Below are 20,911 nucleotides of genomic sequence, written 5' to 3'. Positions count from 1 at the left end.
CATTCCCTGGTGACAACTGTTTCTGGAAAAACAGGGTTTCTGAGGTAACAACAGAAGCAGAACCAGTGGCAAAGTTCAGTCTACACTGCCAGCCAGCACTGTTTATGATACAGGGCATGCCAAAGTGTTTGGTCATAACAGCAGTAGTGACCTCAATGGTTAAGTTCTATGGCACAATTTTGGCCATTATGCTTAGGCAGGTGACCCAAAATCTGATTCTAGAGCTCTTCTAGAGATTCTGGAAGCTATTCACTATCACTTTGAAATTTGACCGATACACTTAACCTTAATTTCTCTATCAGTGAACTAAGGGTAATACTGTATACCTTGAAAGTAGCAGAGAGAATTAAATGAGATAATGTATGTTTGTCAACCTCTCAGAAGAAAAAGGTAAGTGATTCAGCCAGCAAAATCGAGTTTATTAGGGAATAGCAGAGGAACTTCAATTTGGAACAAGCAAACTATGGCGAACCACAGGCAAGTCTGGACAACAAAGGAGGAGAGCGTCTTTCTATGGAGAAAAAGAAGTTGGAAGGGTTGTTTTAAAGAAAAGCTCACTGGGGAAAAAAATAAGCGTTCAAAGTGGTGGTGCCTTCTCATTGGCTGCAGGTGGCTGGAGGTGGTAGCATCTGATGGGCTGTAGGCGAAAGGCAGCTTGCTCGGTCCAGAGGAAATCTTCCTTCTTCCTGTTGGACTACGCAAGTCCTAACGAGTGTTATGTGCATAAGAGGGCAACTTTCATGATTTCTTGACTATAATTTTGAGTTAGGTTTCCTTGACATGTTAAGGAAACATGTGACATGTTTTCACATGTTAAGTCTCTTTGTAAACAATAAGCCAATATTGTGACAATTTACTAAAATGTAACTCTATGTCAGGTGTCAGATAAAGCATTATATTTCACGAGTGAGAAAAACAATAGTTAACGTTAATGATGGCATCCCCTTAGCCAAGCATTGTGCTGACCATGTAATGTATTTTATCTTATTTAACTGTCAGCACGACTTTAAAAGGAGGATTTTATCATCCCCTATACAAAGCAAGTAGAGTTAATAGTAATAATAATCATGGCAACAAATCACATGATGGAAATATGTACTGGAGTTCACAGAAAGAAAAAATATTGTACATGAATGATTTTGGGTGACAGAAATATTGCTGTAATTTAAGGGAGATAATACAGTAGCCAAACCATGAGAGCCAGAGTTGCTAATTCCTGAAATTCTAGTGTCCATTATTTGGCAACTTACTTGAGGAATTAATTTAAAATAGCATTTTCTTCTTGACTTACGGTTAAGGCAGTTTTGCTTATTTGAGATTTGACTATAATTTGGAATCGAAATGTCAAAAAGTATTCAGTAGCAACATAGCCCTTTTATAAATAAATCATACTTTTTATGGGCTGTATCTCTGGAATACACTTGGTTGAAGGCTCATTATTGGCACTTACCATAGAATCCTTTTTGTGTATTATTATCAACGTTCCTGCTTTCTTCCCAGGTCTCTGAAAGACCCAAGGCACATAAGCACCTTACAGCCATATACAAAGTAGTTCTCCATAGATGTTTGCCATTCCCTACAGAGTACTGAGGAATGCTCCTATCTGGATGAGTGCCACAATACACAATTGGTGTACCCCTTGGGCCTTGCTTAAAGATCCCTAACTTCTGAAGGCTCAACTGCCCGGTTACCCCATTCCACTTCCTCTGAGCAAAGTCCTGATTTAAATTTATTTCTCACTGGAGTAAGAGACATTCTGTTCATATCTCTCCAAAGAAATGAACTCATTCCTGTCTCTAAAGTAAACTTACGTCACCCATATTTGAAGATATGGGCTCTTCTTATGCAAGTAGTGAATGAGGTTTTATCTATAAATCACTTGACTGCAGCCTTTTGAATATTTGGCAAAGGCAGTTTTATATGTAACTACAAGATAAAAGTGATACCAAAGGTCAACAAAACCAAGTATTAAACTTTGTTCCTTTCCCCTAGCAACTACATAAAATACACACACAGTATATCCCGTCATCACTAAGTCAAAACTTGATTGATCTAGGGTAATTAAATCATATATTCAGCAAGTTCACTCCTTGGTTTTCTGACCTCTGGTCTGAAGTTCATGGAGATAACATATCTGAATCCCAGTGTGACCATAAACACAAAGATCACTATCACAGGGCTGACTGAGAGAACAGGTTTTCACATTCCAAGTCCATGCCTTTGTTGTAGAAGATATTCATATGCCCTTGTTGTAGAAGATATTCAAGCAATAAAAATGCAAACTTTTCCCACCATCCCTGAAGCACACAGCTGTGAAAACATCCTCCTTTACGGAACGTATCAGTTGATAATATTCAGGAAAAAAAAATTATGTGGTCATTTGTTACTCTTTTCTCATTCTGTGCTTCAGTTTCCCCAGAAACAGGAAGAAGCCCCGTAGGGCACTAGGGAGAGATGGGCAGTCAGGGGAAGAAAATCTCTGGTGTGTCCAAACCAAGGCAAGAGCAACTGGGATAATGAGAGGGAAGCAAGTAGAGGTATCACACGTTACCGATGTGATACGCTAACTGAGAGACCCAAAGACACGAACATCTTTTGAATGGAAACACATCTGATTTTATTTTTATTTTATTTTATTTTATTTTTAACGTTTATTTATTTTTGAGACAGAGAGAGACAGAGCATGAACGGGAGAGGGTCAGAGAGAGGGAGACACAGAATCGGAAGCAGGCTCCAGGCTCTGAGCCATCAGCCCAGAGCCCGACATGGGGCTCGAACTCACAGACCGCGAGATCGTGACCTGAGTCGAAGTCAAACGCTTAACCGACTGAGCCACCCAGGCACCCCAACACATCTGATTTTATTATGAAATTAACATACGTTCAAGAGGCAGACAGGCAAACTGGCTAAATAAAAAGGTTTTGGAATTAGACCTGAGTTGAAATGCTGGCCCTACCTTTAACAGCTGTGTGACAGGAGAGGTCTTGAAACCTCTCTGAGCCTTATCTGCTAAGAGGAAAATGCCTACCCTAAGAGGATGGGCAGAGATTAAAGGAGATAATTTATGTTAACACCTCTGGGCACCAAAAAAAAAAAAAAAAAAGGCGAGACAGACAGATGGGAAGAAAAAGGTTGTTATTATTAGCAGAGAACTGGCATTGTGTATACACCAAAATCACTGCTCATATGCAGCTTCTAATAAACAGTAATAAAATGAGAAGTATATTCTATAAACACTCCAGAACTTTTCTGTCCACCACATATTAAGATGAAATATATTCTACAAACACTCCAGAACTTTAGGGTCCACCACATATAAAAATATGTGTAAAGTTTTTCTATCTTGCCTATGTTCACATATATCATTTTTACAATAAAGATAAATTGTACCTTGGAAAAAAACAAAGGCTAAAAGTAGGTCAAACATATGTTTGTTTTCATATTAATTATAGTAGAAGCTAAGAGATAAACATGTAAAGGTAAAATATTTCCAGAATTATTTTCAGAGAGCCGTTCATTAAAAGAACAAAGTAAACAGCAAATGAAAGTTACAGAAAATCTTTGGATTTAAGTAAAAGAACCATGCTGAACGAATCAAAGCTGTCCAATAAAGGAGCAAATTGCCCTGTATGACAATGAGCTGTGTGGGGTTAGATGTAAAGCAAGTCAAGGCTAGAAGTCTACTTTGATGAAATAGTCTATAAAATACACTCAACTCAGGAGCTCTGCAACCAGAATGATAAAACATTAAAGATTTCCTTCCAGTTCTAAAATCCTATAATCTTTGAACACTATAATGCACAACCAACTCTCTGGTGTCCACGGTAGGATAGAGTTTACCTCTAACATGGTCCCTATTAAGAGAAGGGTCTCCAAATTCAGGAAAGAGACAGATTTGCCACTGAATTCAACTATGAGAGAAGTTAAATTAATAGATCTGATGACTCCCCCCTACCCCCCATCTAACACTCCTGGAAACATCTCCTGTTTTCCTCTCTTTTGGCTACTTTTTTTTTTTCTTCCCTGGATGCTTTGCTTATAATCTATTCAGTCTAATTCCATAAATATTTACTGACTTCTAGGAAATCTACCCCCCTGAAACAGACTGAAACTCAGAAGAAGATTTATATACCAAGACTGTTTACTACAGTATATTTTAATATAAAAATTTCCTCTAAGGGGAGATTAAATGTTATGCAGCTATTAAATGGTGTTTTCAAATAATATTCCATGACATGGGAAATCCTACAATATAATTTTAAATGAAACTGTGATATAAAATGACAAATTCAGCACAATTCTCAATGCAGAGTAAATGTGTATCACATATATGTTTACGCCAGAAGGAAATACATAGCAAAATGTTAACAAAGCTATATCTAAGGGGTGGAATTTTTAGGTTTTTTTGTAAATCTGTTTTCCAACTTATCTAAAATAATATTTCCATTTTATGATTGTGAAAAAAAAGAAATACTATTTTAAAAAATAAACACGGGCAAAATACCCCTCTGTTTGGTTATCTTGGATTCGTAACTCTGAAAGCGACAATTCCTTTAAAGGAGGAAGCCTGGTATAAAAAAAGAATAAGTTTGCATCTGACCCTGTGTTTGAGATGGTTGCTATGCACAGTGCTGTCTTTAAATTAATCAGTAAACAAAGAACAGCTGGGACAATATCAGTTTTATTGAGGATGTGGAACAACAAGAACTCTCAAACATAGCTAGTAAGGATATAAATCAGCATAAGCACCGTAAAGAATAATTTCATAGTATCTAGTAAAGCTGAAAAGATTTGTCCCAGACTAAACAGTAATTTATTCCTAGTTACATACCCTAGGGAAAACTTTCATACATGTGCATGAGGAGACATGTACAAGCATGCCCACTAACAAACTGTTCAATAATGAAAAAATCTGAAACAACTCAAACATTAACAGGACAATGGATAAGTGAATTGTGAAACATTCAGTGGAACACAATACAGCAGTCAAAATGAGGTGTGTATCAACATGGATAAATCTCAAAAGTATAAGCCAAAAAAAAAAAAAGTTACAGAAGTATATATATAGGATACATACAACAGAATGCGATTTATATGAAGTCAAAACATATAAAAGAATATTAGATACTGTTTAGAGTTCTATAAATATGGAGTATAAGGTAAAGACATGAAAAAAATGTGTGGGCATGATGAACACCAGTCAGATCATTGATTCCCTATAGAGAGGAAAGGAGAAAAAAATGTTAGGGAGGGTCACAAAAAGTAGTGAAGGGCACTTGAAGTTATTTGAAATGTTTTTCTTTGGGGGGGGGGCAAAAAAAATCAAACAAATATGGTAAAATACTAAAGTCTGACAAAGTTGGTAAATGAAGATTCAGGTGTTTGTTATTTTTGCTATATGCTGAAATATTCCAAATGAAAAAAAAAATAGGTAGCAGTTGGCAATCTCTATCAGGGACAAGGTTCTCTAGCCACAGCCGTACTTCTTAAAATCTTTTAGGTCTGAGACCCCTTTGCAAACCCGATGGAAGCTATGGTTCTGCCTCCCACAAGGGCTTATGACACCACCACAGTTCCATCCTCAGCTACCATGAGAGCCATTCAGGAAAACATACCCTTCTCCAGCCATGTGGTGCCAAGGTAATTCTACTCATGCTAAGAGTTAGCAAAACTAGACGATTCTAGACAATTAGAGAGCAAATGGCACACTGGCTGCTCAGAAAGATAGCCTGGGACAAAGAGAAGACCTCCACAGAAGAAAGACCAGCAGAATGTTTGACAACTAGTGAGAAGGCTAAAAACTCAGCGATATGCACGCAAGTCAGTGTCTTCAAAGCTCATTTAAAAGATCTGGAAGTGTTAAAAGGAATGTTCTTATACTCAATTGAGCCCTGGTAGAAATCCAAAGTTTTAAGTTAAGGAGTGACTGATAATGAAGATCAGTGCGATTTTTGTTCACACTTCTCAAAACTTCCCTCTGTTTGCACCTCTTATTTAATACCATTTAGGGGCGCCTGGGTGGCGCAGTCGGTTAAGCGTCCGACTTCAGCCAGGTCACGATCTCGCGCTCCGTGAGTTCGAGCCCCGCGTCAGGCTCTGGGCTGATGGCTCGGAGCCTGGAGCCTGTTTCCGATTCTGTGTCTCCCTCTCTCTCTGCCCCTCCCCCGTTCATGCTCTGTCTCTCTCTGTCCCAAAAATAAATTAAAAACGTTGAAAAAAAATTTTTGAAAAAAAAAAAGAAAAAAAAATAATACCATTTAATTTGGTTAGTTTGTATGCTACTATTTGGCCAACGTTTATGCTTAGCTTTTCCAGTAAAGCACTGTATTATTTTCAGCAAGTCCAGATGAATGGAAAAGTATGTCTCTTTCAGTCAGTGACTCCATGAACTAAGCTCAGGAAACCTGTAATGAAAGCAACAGCTGACAGTGGATCTAAATCGCTGGCTAAGTCCCTAGAAGCACACAGTCTCTCCAAGGTGAGGCTTAAAAACTCAAACCTATGAAAAAAAAAACAGTAAATACCATAACTCAACATGCATGTGAAAGTCTTCAACTGATTTAATGATCCCAGGTGGGTTTTTCCTCTGCAAGTTCTAGATCTGTGGTACACAAAACTGTCCCAGAAATACCAACGTTGTAAGCTTAACAATGCTGTGTGAACGCTCCAATTTCATTATCACCTTTCATCGTCTCCATGTCTTCCACCTTTCTATCCCAATCGAAATCTTTTCCTTACACATACTTGCCCCCCACCCCCCTCCAGCTGTCCTGTTATCTTCCTCTACTTTATCTCATGCCCTTGTCTCTACTCCTGGACTACACATTTGCTGCCTCCCAAAAAAAGAGGAACCAGGCACAGAACTGGAGACCTGGAGGAATGACAATGGGCTAAAGAAGACACTTCCATCTCACTCTTCTCTCCTGGTGATGTCCTTCCCTGCCATCCATCTTTCCAACAGATTTTTTATGAAATCTAATCTGAATGAAGCTTGTACTATATTATAAATGCACAACTTCTTAAGACTTTCTAAGAACTTTCTGGGAAGCAAATAATTACAAAGAAAACCATGCCGCTTAATAAAACTGCAAAGCACATACTTGATTTAGTTCTGCCCTGGGGTGAGGAGGGGTTTGGGAAGAAGAGGGCCTCTCTGGCCGTCACAGAGACTGGGGGCACTACTGGTATTTAGTGGAAAGAGATGTTAATCATCCTCCCATACACAGGGCAGTCCCACACAATGAAGGCTGGTCCACCCAAAATGCCAGTAGTGCCCCCAGCCCACACTCTCCCACTCTTGTTATGAAACACTGGACCGCAGACATTCACTGTGCCAGATAACTCCAGCTAATTTCAATAAATACTTGGCTAATTTTGACATTTTCTGGCTTTTAGGAACATGTAAAATCGGCCATCAGGTTGTCCAAATTCCCAATGCTGCACAGAATTCTGGGAAGGGACAAGCTGGTGGTGGCACATGCTCCAGTGGGCCGTGTTGCCTCCTAGTGTTTGGAAATCCTAATTAAAATAACTATGTTTTGAGTTCGATATCGCTATGTTTGGGGACTTCTTCACTTATACTTGATGCAGCACTCTGCTGAGCCAAAACAGCTACAGGGGCCATTTTTCCCTGAAAATGAGTCAAGGCAGTTACACAACCCTCCACAGGGATCAGCGCACAACGGCCTCGGAGGGAGTGCAGGAGGAGACCGGTAAACATCTCTCCCCTTCATCAGTTCAAGTTCCAGCTCAGATTCCTCTTGACAAAACAAACATGGCTTTTATATCACAGTAATTCTTTTGTAGCAAGCAACTCATTCTCACATTCCTTCTCTAGCTTATTTTCCCCCATAATTCTTTACCCTTTGCCCGCAGTCCCCCCTCCCCGCCATGTTGTACTATTTGTATGGAAAAAAAAAATTTAAGAGTTGCTTCTTGCCAAGTGTGACATCAACTCATTCTTATTTAGTGATGTCCAGAGAGAACTTGCTCTCCCAAAACGTTTGCTCATTTTGAAGCAACAAGGTTACTAACTGTAGTTTGTTTTTCAGTCACTTGTTTTTGATGCATTAGTGTATCTTCTGAAACAAGTAACATAGCGCCTCATTTCTTTGGCCCAAGGCACTATACATGTATACAAAGGTCTTTTCAAATACCTTCAGGAAGACTATGTACTGCCTCTGTTGACAGAAAGGAAAAAAGATAACCAGAGATATTAATAATTTTAACCTCCCTGAAAAAGATATCCCTGCTAATCAGTAGCAAGAAGGAACTACCAATGTTATAGACAATGCAAGCCCAAAATTCTATTCTAGGTGAAGAACTGTTGTTACTTAGGAAGGAAAAAAAAAAAAAGAAAGAAAGAAAAGAAAAGAAAAATGAGTGACTCTTAAAATAGTATTTCAGATATATTATACTACTTCATGTTTAACATCACTTTGGTAAAGCACCACTTGATGAATAATTTTGGAAAGCCAACAATTTTATTCCACACATAAAAGAAGCTAAAATTCAGATTTTCAGTTAGCTTATTGGAAAGATTGGTGCTGGTATTCTCAATATGTGTCCAACTATGACAGAACTACTGAACTATGTCAGGTACTAATCCTCTCTCATGAAATCTTCTTTAAAACCCTGTCCCTTCCATTTCTCTGTTAATTAAAAGGCACAAATAGAAACAATATTCTTCTCTGTTCCCTTCTTTCAGGGAACATTAGCAGCAAACCTGCCTTAATTATCAGAATGCAGAAATTAATTCCCAGTGTGGGTTGGTCCTAGGCATGAGTAACGATTCTAATTCCAGTATTTGCTGACCACGAGGGCATTGAGGAACCCAGTCACATACAAAAGGTTGTGTGATGATTCTAACATCTTTCTGGTTAACATCATTTTCTGGGATGCCATGGCATTTGGGGGTTCCCAGTGTTACCCCAGAGAGGTCGGTTTAGATCCAAAGCAATCAGGCATACTTTCAAAGGGGTCACTCATGGCTCAGAAGGCTTTAGGTAGCTCTATAAGGGGGGGTTTCAAAGTCTTCAGAAATACAAAGTTTCGAACAAACCAGGAAAGGAACAAGAAAGCATATACCTTCCTAGGGAATTGCAACTATTTAACAAAAAACAAGTGCAAAAAATCTATGGAGAAAAATAAGAAAATCGTAAGTTGCACGTCTGGGGTGTGTGTGCATGCATGTGTGTGCGTGTATTAAGTCAGCCTGAAAAAGACAAAGGAAAAGGCCTTGAAAGTTGTAATTATAGAAAATTGCTCAGGTGACTTCATCCCACCCACATGCTTTTGATTTTCAAAAAGTATGACGAGCACTTTTTAAGTTAGTGTTCCGGAAAGGCTGCAGCTGTTCAGCACAGATTTCATATGCTCAGTTAAGAACATTATTTTATCAACATAAAGGTTAATGGCTTCTAAATGAGGGTAGCAATTTCCAACATGAGTACCGTACATTCATATTATTCATATTAGCAGTCACTCTGTTTAAAGATACAGACCCAGAAAGATGAGCTGGTCCTTGGCATGTTCAGTAAAATAATAATATGGAGATTCATAAACCCCTCAACTCCCACCCAAGATATTTAGCTTGCCCTTTATAAAACATTACATCTGTGTTTGAGCACATGAGCATAGAGGCTTTTGCCATGACTATAACACTGCATTCAATGGACCCACAGCAAATCAAGTCAGAAAATCAGAGCAAACTTTGAAAACCACCTGCCCCTTCTACTTCCTCCCACACTCCCGACCCCACTCCTTCCCCAGTACCACCTTAACTGTTCTCCGTGACAAGAGGGGCACTATAATGGTGCCAGGCCAGAAAAGGTTCAGTGTGCAGCACCAGAATGACTCCTACTACTGACTGTGGTTTTGCAGGGTCAATTTAAAAAATTAATTTCCTGTAAAAAATAAAAGGAAAATGTAATTTAAAATAGGGTACCTGCGTGGCCCAGTCGGTTAAGTGTCCGACTCTTGATGTCAGCTCAGGTCATGGTCTCATGGTTTGTGAGTTTGAACCCCACATCAGGCTCTGTGCTGACAGTGGAGAGCCTGCCTGGGATTCTCTCTGTCTCCCTCTCTCCATGCCCTCCTCTCTCTCTCTCTCTCTCTCTCTCAAAAATAAACATTAAAAAAATAAATGCTAAGAAAATAATAAAATACAATGGAATCAAAGGTCATTAGGGGTATCTATCACATCCTACCATTGTTAAGTGCAGACCCCAACACAAAGAAACATAACTTGCAACCCCAACAGGAAGAAAACTATACTTCACTACCCTAGCAGGAGGGAGAAAGATTTTCTCCTTGCCTGCAACAGCCCACACAGTGAGACACTGTCATAACACAGCCTATGAAAAACTACTATACTTCAAACTCCCAGTTCAGTCCGATGAACATTTTTGTTTATAGCAGCCCTCCCCACTCCCCCCTTTCCATTATAAAAGAGCCTTCCTCTCCTTCGTTTTTCAGGGTGCCTATGGTTTTGCCATAGCTTGCTGGTCTCACATTGCAATTCTTTAATATTCTTGAACAAAACCATTTTTGCTGGTAAAATAACTGCCAATTATATTTTTAAGGTTAACACTCCCTTCCCAGTTCTGCCATTATTCTGCTCCTCCCAGCAAATAACCCTATAGCTCCTTTCCACTCCCTGTACTTCCTGTATCCACTCTGTCAAGTTCTGTTATTTCTTCCTTGAAAATGTGTCAGATTTGCCCTTCCTTCGACTGTGCCCCCACCAATCCAGACTTTCATCAGCCCATCACTAGAAAATTACAATGGTCTCCTAACTGTATGCCCATCTCTGGCTACTGTCATACCAATCATCAAAAAAGCACAGCTTTGGGGGCGCCTGGGTGGTTCAGCTGGGTTAAGCATCTGGCTCTTGATTATGGCTTGGGTCATGATCTCACAGCTTGTGAGCTCAGGCCCAGTGTGGAGCCCGCATCAAACGCCGCCAATGGGGGGGGCACCTGGGTGGCGCAGTCGGTTAAGCGTCCGACTTCAGCCAGGTCACGATCTCGCGGTGCGTGAGTTCGAGCCCCGCGTCAGGCTCTGGGCTGATGGCTCGGAGCCTGGAGCCTGTTTCCGATTCTGTGTCTCCCTCTCTCTCTGCCCCTCCCCCGTTCATGCTCTGTCTCTCTCTGTCCCAAAAATAAATAAAAAACGTTGGAAAAAAAAATTAAAAAAAAAACAAAACGCCGCCAATGGGTTCCATGCTGATAGTACAGAGCCTGCTTAGGATTCTCTCTCTCTCCCTCTCTGCCCTTCCCCTGCTTGTGCACACATGTGTACGTGCTCTCTCTCAAAATAAATAAACTTAAAAAAAAAAGCACAGCTTTCAACTTGCCAATACCTTGTGCTCTATTACAACACACACAAAACTATAATTGCTTCTTAGAACATCACCTCCAAATTCCTTTCCCTGGCTTTTAAAAGCATCTATGAACTGGCCACAGTTTAGCTTTCTAACCTTCCTTCTTCCTCCTCCTCAAGATGCACCTCCTCTCTTTGGTCCAGCAGCTATCTCACAGTCTCCACCCCACCTCCCCAACAGTGGCATACTCAGGCTCACTCTGCTCCTCCTTTCCTCCCACCTAGGGACTCTGTTCCTCCACTCCTCCTGACGCAAACCAGCACATCCCACCCAACTCCCGCCTGTTCCTTTAGGATCAGCTCAATTAATAATTCCTCTGCATGGTTGTTTTCTAGGACTATGGCTCACCTCTTCCAGTGTGATGCAAAGAACCGGGTCTTTGGAATATGACAGACCTGAGTGTAAATCTCCGCGGAAATTGAACAGGTTGTCTACACCACAACACTGTCATACCTAAGCATTCTTACCTACAAAATAAGGATGATTGAATACCTCCTTCATAGGATTCTTCTGAAGATTAAAAAAGAAACTGCACAGACAGCAACTAGTGTAGCCCTTGGCACATGGTAAAGCAGGCATTCAACAAATGATAGGTATTATGCACTATGCTTCTAAAATTCTAGGCTTTGAGTTCATTGTGATTTTTTTTTTCCTACTAGCTTGTAAAACTCCTCAAGGGCAAAACTAGTGCCACATCCAACTGCATCTTACTTTTTCATAATTTCAACTCCCTGGACAGTCAAGAAATGGGGAAAACCACACAAATTGGCCCACAGGTCCCCCAAATAGTTATTATAAATTTCATGCACTAATGCCTATGTATTTTAGTAACAAGAAACCCCCAAAGGCTTACTGACTTTTATTTTGTTTCCAAGGTGACAGGAGCAAATTAGGAGGTGACTGCTACTTTCCATCAGAAAAGGAAACAACAGGAAAAAAATCATAGAAAGTAAACATATGCACATGATCTATACGAAATAGTAAACAAAATAAAGTCTAACAACCAAAGCCTCTGTTCTAATTGAGATATTAGCAAGTACTGAGTTAGAGACAATGTTAAAAAATACAGAAACGTACAAAGTTAAAATGATGGTGGTCAAAGTCCACTGACCATAATTGTTAAAATTAGAAAGAATCTTTGCACAATTACCGCAATTATCTGTTGAGCCCTCAATACGTACAAAATATATGCTACACATAAGCCATGCTGCCCACATAAACTAATCCTCCCCCATTAACTCCCTGAGGTAGGTATTAGTATCCTTATTTTACAGATTAAGAAATCAGGGCTCAGAGGGGTGAAGCAACTCGCCCAAGATCACAGGGCCAATGTGTGACATTTTCCATCCCTGAACTAACTCCAAGTCTGTGCTCTTTTCCCATAATGCCACACTGCTCCTCCATACTCTTATGAATTGCAAGAATTGATTCTAAGTTATAAAAGGGATCCTTACGCTTAAACATATATAGTAATGGAGAGTTCATTACTCTGCCAGATAGCACAGGGGTTATGAGCACAGATTTTTAAATTTTCTTTATTTTAGAGAGAGAGTGCACAAGCGGGGGGAGAGAGCAGGGTGGGAGGAGAGAGAGAGAGAGGAAGAGGGGGACAGGGCAGGGTGGGGGGGGGGGAGATTCTTAAGCTCCATACTCAGTACAGAGCCTGATGCAGGGCTTGAACCCAAGGCCCTGGGATCATGACCTGAGCCAAAATCTAAAGTCTCAACCGACTAAGCCACCCAGGTACCCCAAGCACAGACTTCTGAGACCAGTGAGATCTAGGTTAAGAATAGCTGTTTGGCGGGGCACCTGGGTGGCTCAGTTGGTTAAGCATCGGAATTTAGCTCAGGTCATGATCTCACGGTTCGAGAGTTCGAGCCCCACATTGGGCTCTGTGCTGACAGCTCACAGCCTGAAGCCTGCTTCGGATTCTGTGTCTCCCTCTCTCTCTCTGCCCCTCCCCTGCTCACTCTGTCTCTCTCTCTCTGTCTCTCAAAAATAAACATCAAAAAAGAAAAAAAAAGAAAGCTGTTTGGCTAGGGACCAAAAAGGACCCATATGACAAGTCTGCTGTTAGAATTAAATATGAGATGCTGCATGAAAAGTGCTTTGCTCATTGCCTAATGTATTGTAATTGCTTAATAAATATTACCATCATAATGATTATTGATAGAGAGTTCTTTATTATTTATTTCAAACCAAAACTACCCTCCCAATAACTTCTCCCCATTGGTCTCCATTCTGGTCACTGGGACTTCACAAAAGTAAATCTAATTCTATAGCCATTCAGCAGCTATATTATGTTAGAAGACAGATGTGATCTCCTAAAAATTATCTCTTCTCCAACGTAAAAATTCTTACCTGCTTCAAGACTTCTTTGCTTGACAAGGTTTCCTGACAACAACTTTCTGGTCACTCTATTTAGCTCTATTTACCAACATTATAAAGATCTTAAACATTACACCCAGAACACTCCTGCAGGTAGAGAGTAACCAATGTCACGTACGGTGCCGAGACTACTGTTTCTACTTTCTGATCTTGGTATCAATAAAAGTCCCCCTACTTCCACTGAATTCTGTTGAGCTAGTTTTCCTACAACTTGTGCTTATGCAACTGATTTTTTTTCATCTAATGCAAGATTTGACATTTTTTCCTTTTAAATGCCATTGTGGTTTCACCCCACCTTGCAAGTCTGTTGAGGTCATTCTGAACCTTGGGATCAGTCATGCATCATGTTAGGTATTCTAACATTTTATCACCTGCAAATTTAATTAATATGCCTCTACCTCTTTATTTAAGGTCAATAAACAAAATTTTAATGAACATGAAATACGTCCAGAGTCCCTTGGTAGAAGCTAAGTCAATTGATATGATGTTGAATAAGATAGAGGTCAAGGTCAGAACCCTGTAGCATCTTACTTGCAATCTTCTCATGGGCATATCCTGAAAAATTTTGAGTTTGCAAAAGACAAGGCCGATGGAGACAAAATAATAGGCTATAAATATTTTAATTATTTTCTAATGTTTACTTTTGAGAGAGAGAGACAGAGAGTGAGGGGAGGGAGGGGAAGAAGAGAGGGAGACACAGAATCTGAGGCAGGGTCCAGGCTCTGAGCTGTCAGCACACAGCCCGATGCAGGGCTCAAACTCACAGACCATGAGATTGTGACCTGAACCGAAGTCAGACGCTCAACCGACTGAGCCACCCAGGTGCCTCGCTATAAATATTTTAAAAGGGAGCAAACTCTAAAGATGCAAAGTTGGAACCAATGGATAGAATGTTAGTGATGCACATTTCGTTATCTCCCCATCCCTCCCCCCCTTTTTAATGCAACTACAGTTGAACCTTGAACAACATGGTTTGAATTATGTGTCCACTTATAAGCAAATTTTTTCAGTATAGTACAGTACTGTAAATGTATTTTCTCTTCCTTATGATTTGAATAATATTTTCTCTAGCTTACTGTATTGTAAGGATATAGTATATAACACATATACAAATTAGGTGTTAATTGTTTATGTTATTGGTAAAGCTTCTGGTCAATAACAGGTTATTAGCAGTTAAGTTTTGGGGAAGTTAAAGTTATATGCAGAGTTTTGACTGTGCAGGGGGCCAGCACCCCTGGCCCCTACAATGTTCAAGGGTCAACTGTACTTTGTTCTATGTCTAAACTTCTGGTACCTCATCTGTTCTTTACAATTCGTTAAAGATGACAGTTCAGTAATTTCATCTACAAGTTTTTTCAGTTCCCTGGCTGGAGGGATGTTCTTTCAGCTCCCAGGGTGAAGGGACAGAGTGGGGGTGAGAAGACAAGCACCAGAAAACAATACTTTTTGATCGGCTATTTGGACTTACAGCGTCTCCCATCTGGGATTTTTAGCTGCTCTATCATTCCAGTTAGTTAGCTTTCTCCTTGACAGAAAATACGGAAAAAGAGGCGTTAAATAGTTCGGTTCTGTCATACATTAACATCACCTCATCTTGTACAAGAAGCTCGCTATGTCTACTCCCTGCTGTTCTGCTCTGAACATAACCTTTTGTATTTCTGGTTATCCTTCGTGTCCCTCACCTCAGAGGCCTCTGGGTATCCTAGCTTTTATATATCCTGACACTATTCGTTCAGGTCAATATCACTCTTTTATACCTATCTTTGCTTACATTTGCTTCATTCTACACTGAGGATACATACTTTTAAAATTAGAGCATCTGGAATGTTCTCTGTCCAGCCACAGTGATCACTTCAAATATCTCACTTTCTTCTTCCTCATCATCATGATTTGTGTAAATATGTAGCACATCAATTTAGAGAAAGTAAAAAAGATGATGAAGGAGATGGGTTTATATCTCAGTGGGGTGAACTATTAGAAAGTATGCTCTACAAGAGCAAAGATCTTCTATTTTGCTAGAGGCTCACCTACTAGAACAATGCCTACAGCTCCCATAGCCACTCAAATATGTATTGAACAAATGAACAATCAAAATATCAAAGGATAGTAAGACTTTAGCAGGCCACAACAGAGGAGACAGATTTCAGACAGAACAGCGTGAACAAAGGCTTGGAGGTGGTGAAGCAAAGGAAGCGGTCCACTGTGGCCTGGAGCTCAAGACACAAGTGAAAAGTGGGAGATGAGGACTTAATGACTTCTTGAGATCTTCAGGTCAAACTGAGGAGCTCAGCCCTGAATCAGGCAGGCAGTCTGGAGCAACTAAATATTCCAAGCAGGAATCACAAAACTTGAAGTAGGCTTAAGAAAGATTCCGGCAGAGGTATGCAGAATTAATTAAAAGGAGTCAAAAATGTTCATTAAAAATGTATTTACTCATACAGGCTTAGGAAAAAACCCTGGCCAGGGATAGTTAATATCTTTCTACGTACTTTCTATTTGAACCCACAGCATCTGCCTTAACAACCTGTGTCCTGCCCCCACGTTGAAAGGAGTTAAGAGTCATGAGTATTACTAAAGCAAAGTAGGGATAAAACAAAGCCAAAATAAAGAGGTCACAAAACTGTAGCTTCTTGCCAGAATTTACTGCAAGCTGGAGGAGGATTGGCTTCCACTTGCTAAAAGAATGGCTTAGTTGTTTCACCAAAGGGAGTTATGCTCAAATCTGGGAACATTTTTTTTCACTTCCATCTAACACTATTTTTTTTTCCACCTAACACTTTTAATGTGTGGGACTACCTTGATAATTCTGTTTCAATATCTTCTAGTATATTGGCAGGAAATAGAAAGAACAGCAGAATGATAAAGCCTATCTGGATACAATGTTAATATTAGTCTTTCTCTGCTACTCCACCAGACTTCCAAATGACTCTTGCCTTTTCTTATATGTGACCCCTTATGAATCTGGTTTCCTTTCCTAATTTTTCATGCTTTGTCCTGTTTTTCCTCACTGTATTACTATGGAACATTGCCTTATACAGTGGTTTTACTAATAGGCTAATCTACTACTGCTTGAAGTAAACAATGGCTGCCATGATGAAACTTACTTTATCTTCTTTATTTACAGACTTCTTTATTTCTTTTGCTTTTAGATGGTAACTATCCCTGGCTAACAGTTCCTCTTTGGTAATTTCATGCAATCTAAATTAGCAGCAGCCATGACACTGCTATCCTATTTAGCTTTGGGATAGGTCTTAAAATAGAATTTTTACTCTCTTCAATGGTGTGGTTTTTAATCTCTCTGGTTGCTGCCACATATGTTTGGGAACTGTAGTCTACAATGCGGTTTAAAGTGTCAAAAAAAAAAAAAACACCTTAACATTTTAAATAAATATGGTAGTAATAATAAATATACATAGTGGTAATACATAGGATACCATAATAGATACTGCATTAATGATACACACACACACACACACACACACACACACACACACACACACACACACACAGTAAAACGTGGTGCTGATTAAAACATACCTAAAGGAGTCTCAATAAATCTTATAATATTAAACACTACCTCTCAGCAATTACATATAAGATGGTAATCTCTTTATCCTCCAAAATACTAAATAAATATTAGAAAATTTAAAAAATATTCTTAACACATGGCAAGAGTTGATTATGATGAGGCATGAGTTCTCCTTTGGCTCTCTGATCTGTTAACCATTTTTCAACAACTCATTCATTGTAGGTTAACCATGAGGGTCCAAAAAATAGCCTCAACAAGCTAGACACACAGGCCACATCTGACACTGAACTACGGATGATTGTAAAGTCTTCCACTGGAGGTCTGGAGAAATACAGAATGAGAGAGTTATGGCTTAACATTAGCACATGTGAAAAAGACTAGGGTTCTAGATGATTTGACGGGACTCAACTACCAAAAAAAGTGGCTGCAAACTTGAGCCGCATTCAAAGAAATACAGCAGGTGGAGCAAGGCTGAAGATCCAGCTCACACCTAGAATATTCTGTTTAGTGCTAGGGGCTACACTCTAAAAGGGCAAAATGGCGTACATTTAAGTTTTAGATCAGACGGCTGGCTGACACCAGATCTTGTCATATAAGGAACTGTAACTCTTTGTGTAGAGACTGTTCCACAACTTTTAAAAGAGCATATATTACTTACAGTCAGAAGAGAAGACGCTTCCATTTTGAAGAAAATATATTTAAATAATGCCCAGCGTTGAGTTGAATATTATAAAACTGATATGTTCAGATACTGCTGGTTTTACTACAGATTTGTTTATTAAACCTTTTGGAAAACAATCCTGCCATACCTTGTTACAGCCACAAACGTGTTGCTGTCGTGGCTTTATAGACAAACTATGATAGATGCATAAGACAGAATACTGATTGGCCATAAGAAGGAACAAACTACTGACACAGCCACATGATGGGATCTCAAATGCATTATGCTAAGTGAAAGAAGCCAGACTCAAAAGGCTACATACCTGACACTTTCATTTAAATGACATTCTGGAAAAGACAAAAACTATTCGGACAGAAAACAGATCAATGACAGAGGTTGAGGTGAGGAGGGGAACTGACTTGTATACAAAGGGACATAGTAAGAGTTTCTGGGAACAATGGAACTATATTATACCTTGACTGTTAGGGTTGTTATACCACTGTAGAAATATATTAACTCTCACAGAACTGTACATGAAAATGGGTGGGGCACGTGGGTGGCTCAGTCGGTTGAACGTCCGACTTCGGCTCAGGTCATGATCTCACGGTCCGTGAGTTCGAGCCCCACATCAGGCTCTGTGCTGACAGCTCAGAGCCTGGAACCTGCTTCAGATTCTGTGTCTCCTTCTCTCTCTGCCCCTCCCCCGCTCATGCTCTGTCTCCCTCTGTCTCTCAAAAATAAATAAATGTAAAAAAATAAAAAATAAAAAATAAATAAAATGGGTAAACTTTACTATATTGAAATTCCATCTTAATTTTAAAAAAAGAAAAAAGAAAAATAAGAGCATCTTGAAAGCAGCCAGAGAAGAGAAATACATACATGAACAATAAGATTATCTCTTAAAATTAAAGAGAAATACTTTTTTCAGACCAACAAAAACCTAAAAGAATTCACTACCAACAGATACATACTATAAGAAATGTTAAAGGAAGTTCTTCAGGCAGAAGGAATATGATATCATATACAAACTTGGATCTCTATAAAGAAATGAAAATTTCATGAAATGGATGAAATAAAGGTAAATATAAAATACCCTTCTAATTATTTTTAATAGTTTCAAATAATTGTCTAAAGCGGGGGTCAACAAAGTATAGCTCTAAGGCCAAATCTCACCCACTTCCTGTTTTTGTAAGTAAAGTTACTTTGGAACACAGTAACACCCATTCTTTTATGTATTGTCTATGGCTGCTTTCATACTACAACGACAGAGTTGAGTAGTTGAGACAAAGACCAGATGGCCTACAACACCTAAAATACTTGCTAACAGGCCCTTTACAGAAAAAGTTTGCCACCCCTGTTCTAAAGCAAAAATAGCATTGTATTGTGGGTTTATAGCATATGTAAAAGAAAAATGTATAAAAACAATAGCATAAAATATGACAAGGAAATTGGAGTACAAAAACCTTCCTGTAATAAAAACTATACTAAATGTGAAATGGTGATTAAAGATGTGTATTAGAAATGCTAGGGCAACCACAGAAAATTTTTTTTCAGATTTAAATAATAAGCCAATAGTGGAGACAAAAATGAGCTCATAAAGAGATTCAATCAATGCTAAAGAAGACACAAAAAGAGGGGAAAGGAATAATGAACTGATGGAACAAACAAAAAACAGCAAGATGCAAGAGTTTAATCCACCTGCATCGAAATTACATTGAACATAAGACTAAAGGTATCATTTAAAAGATAGAGATTTTCAACATGAAAAAAAAGCAAGACTCAATTATATGGTGATTATAAGAAACCCACTTTAAATATAAACATATAGCTAGACTAAAACCAAATGAATGGGTGAGGTATGCTTCTTGCTATAGCCAAGTGAGGCTATCAACAAATCTTCTCCACAAAAAGCAACCATAGGGGCGTTTGGGGGGTGCTCAGTCAGTTAGGCATCCAACTCTTGATTTTGGCTCAGGTCATGATCCCAAGATTGTGGGATAGAGCCCCATGTTGGGCTCTGTGCTGAGCATGCAGCCTGCTTAAGATATTCTCATTCTCTCTCTCTCTCTCTCTCTCTCTCTCTCTCTCTCTCTCTCTCCCCCTCTTCCCCTGTCCCCCACTTCTTCTCTCTCTCTCTCAAAAAAAAACAACTATAAAGTTAGACAAAATTCATAGAAACCATTTTGAGGTTTGAGAACTTAACCAAAGGCATACAATAATCTGAGACGCATTTATGCCTAAAAAACAGATTAACTTGGATAACAATAGTGGGAATTAGGGTGCCTGGGTGGCTCAGTCGGTTAAATATCTGACTTCAGCTCCGGTCATGATCTCACAGTTCGGGGGTTTGAGCCCGTGTCGGGCTCACTCTCTCTCTCTCTCAAAAATAAATAAACATTACAAAAATATTAAAAAAAAAAAAAAAAAAAAAAAGAATAGTGGGAATCTGTGGCATTTGGACCTGGAGCTTCTCCCATCTGTCTTGCCTCAGTTGAAGCAGATGTTGTGCCAGGATGGGGCAGGTTATGAGAATAAGCAGCTTTTCTATTGTAGTAGAAAGAGGTTTACTTGATTTGGAGCAGTAGGCAACACTCATGTCCAGCAGTGGGTGTCAGCAGAACAGACTATCTCAGAGATAGGCGAGTGAGAAGGGCCAAAAGCTCTCCTAGCACAAGACTGTGGTCATGGTTGGCACAAGTATATTCCTGGCTGAGGCTGCGTGCATTTATAGCAAAGACCCAAGGGGATTCAACCAGTCACACACTCCTGGCTGCCACTGAGGCTATGTGGATGCCAAAAGCATAGGTAAAAGAGCCCAGCAAAATATAAAAGAAGGGGGAGACTTGAAAACAGCCTGAAGTTTGAAGTACTACATACTCACACACAAACCCACTGACAGATGACACAAACCTTACTGGATTAGGTGGTTGAGTATAATTCCTGTTTAATC

General features: G+C 39.5%; 1 protein-coding gene and 1 long non-coding RNA gene across 5 annotated transcripts in view; one reads left to right on the top strand and one right to left on the bottom strand.

The window, feature by feature from the left end:
• Positions 1–20,911, bottom strand: part of BORCS5 (BLOC-1 related complex subunit 5) — a 114,738-nt gene that overhangs the window by 63,489 nt on the left and 30,338 nt on the right. The gene's annotated exons all lie outside the window — the stretch shown is intronic.
• LOC122240301 lies at positions 75–12,451 on the top strand. 2 transcript variants are annotated; one of them, XR_006219798.1, is made up of 4 exons: positions 75–390; positions 6,338–6,478; positions 11,719–11,976; positions 12,259–12,451. It is a non-coding gene; the product is annotated as an uncharacterized LOC122240301 (long non-coding RNA). The 2 variants fall into 2 exon arrangements; XR_006219799.1 differs by lacking the exon at positions 6,338–6,478 and having other exon boundaries at positions 80–390.

Source organism: Panthera tigris, chromosome B4, assembly GCF_018350195.1.
Source record: "Panthera tigris isolate Pti1 chromosome B4, P.tigris_Pti1_mat1.1, whole genome shotgun sequence".
In the NCBI taxonomy this organism is placed as follows: Eukaryota; Metazoa; Chordata; class Mammalia; order Carnivora; family Felidae; genus Panthera; species Panthera tigris.
The sequence above is the reverse complement of the archived record's forward strand: the minus strand, read 5'-3'. Positions and strand labels throughout refer to the sequence as shown.